General features: G+C 40.9%; 1 protein-coding gene across 1 annotated transcript in view; it reads right to left on the reverse strand.

Annotated features, from left to right (window-relative positions):
* The window catches only part of LOC106805644, a 61,252-nt gene that overhangs the window by 19,546 nt on the left and 39,493 nt on the right, over positions 1–2,213 (reverse strand). The gene's annotated exons all lie outside the window — the stretch shown is intronic.

Here is a 2,213-nt window from a genome sequence, read left to right on the forward strand (position 1 = left end):
TGTCTGGGACATGAGTAACTGAAACTGATCCTTCGGACGGTGGGAATTTATGAATGATTGTATTGTAGCAGTATTCATATTATTTTATACACTGCACCGACGCGCCATCTATTATGAGCGTTGTACGTGAGTAAAGTAATCCAACATGGCAGCGCCCTGTCAACGTTGTAACTTCGTTCGTGCTTAATAAATCATCTTAACTACAACCAAGACTTGTCGAATACCATTACATGTATTAGTGTTGTAGCTCACCTAAGGATCAAGGGCTTCTTTGTAAACTGTTTTTGGTCTTCCTGTCCTGTGTGTGAATGAACATCGCCGTGGGTTTGCCTACTCGTGAGCGGGCAACATAGAGCATGCCATGGGAGAAGACAGGTGTGGTCAGGTCCAAGCCTATGGTAGTGAAAATCTGTCGTTGGGCTTTGTTTATTGTCATAGCATAGCAAAGGCGGATAGGGAATTGCAGTCTTTTAAATTGAAATGGAAGATCTGATGTTGAAGGGATGAGTGGTATGCGTGGTATGAATACGGTTTTGCCAGTTGCTGGTCCATGTAGGATAACGACGTCTATGACGTTGGCATGGCAGGCTGTGACTCGACAACGTGTTCCACTGGTGATGTTGATTGGGTCTAAAGATCTGAGGCCAATGAGGGGGAACCAGGTTTAAGAGTAAGTTTGTGTGGTGGTAAGCCTGCGGTATTAAGGGAATTCAAGAAATCCACAGGGAAATGGACAGCTTCGTTCACAGTTAGAGTCGAGTCCGACAGACCCTTCCAAAAAAGTGCCGACTCAAATTTATTAGCATTGTTGTAAAAAGAATATTAAATTGATTTATTTTAGACCAAGATCATAAATAAAGTCGAGAAATAGAAATTAGTGTTCCTAAACAATATTTTTCTATCATTTTTCCATCAAGATATGTATCGGGGTTTAGTTGTAGAAAATGAACACATTGAATGATAGTTTTGGTGTTTTTGACTTTAAAATAAATTTTTAAGTAAAAAAATGTTTTTTTACCTACCGACCTACCCTTTAAAAAAATTGATTTGGAACCGTAAACAGACGTTTTTTTATTTTATGCCTAATATCGAATTATATCAGCAGTTTGTAAGAATTGATATTAGAATTGAAATCCCCAATATCAGCAGTTTGCTTGGTTAGCAGTTAATAATTTCAGGAGCTTTCTGGTCAGCAGTTGATAATCACTGTCTGTGACTGTCTGTCTGGGGGTTTAACATGTTTTGCCAACAATACATAATTCATGCAGGAATTGGTGACAATCGGCAGGAATAATGCCATTTATTGACTGGGCAAACATGGTCACTGTGTTTGTGTAGGCCTACAAACTATAATTGATATTCAAGATAGAGGCATATTTATATTTCGGAAAACCTACCTTAAGTGCAGGAGATAAATGTATATTAACGTGTATTAACTCAGCTACAAAGTTTTCGGCGTCAAACTCAACCGAACGTGAAGATGTGGTGAGCACATTTTCGTGAAGAGCCTCATTATGGATTTTGGGATATCCCAGGTTCGAACTCACGACCCCTAACGTATGAGGCAAGCGTGCTACCACTGCGCCACACAGCAAGCTAGCAACGACGCGTACTACATTGGTTAATGGTAGTCGCTTCGATACACCGGTATGCTATTTTTAGCCAGTGTTAATTAAAACGGTTTCAAATTCAACTTTATCCTGCATGTTTTCATCATTGCAAAAGTGCGCCAATATTACTCTATGTGTGGTAATGCATCGTTTACAGTCAAGCAATTTCAAATCATGCGAGCAGATTCAGAGAACATAGCTAACAAAAAATGGGCTGTTCCCTTTTATAGTATAGATTTGGCGAGTTGTTTTTATAGAATCGTGCTCACCTAACTCCCGATCGCGTACTCGTCCCACATGTCTCATTATATCGTAAACTCGACGGCGACAAGTGAATTAGCTTCCTTAAGGCCTATTTACACGATGCGTTTTGGACGTACGTTCTAGACGTACGTCAGACGCATACGTCCAAAACGCACCGTGTAAACTATGCGGTACGACACGATTTTATGACCGTTGCGATATCGGATGCACAGGACGCATGTTCTAAATTCATCCGACATCGTAACCAGGACGCAAGAACCCGACCAATCAGGTGGGCGAGATTGGGTCACGTGCTTGGGTCACGCGCTTGGGTCACGTCTCTTCGCGATGAAAAATGTT

Source organism: Priapulus caudatus, unplaced genomic scaffold (assembly GCF_000485595.1).
Source record: "Priapulus caudatus unplaced genomic scaffold, Priapulus_caudatus-5.0.1 Scaffold121, whole genome shotgun sequence".
NCBI lineage: Eukaryota > Metazoa > Priapulida > Priapulimorpha > Priapulimorphida > Priapulidae > Priapulus > Priapulus caudatus.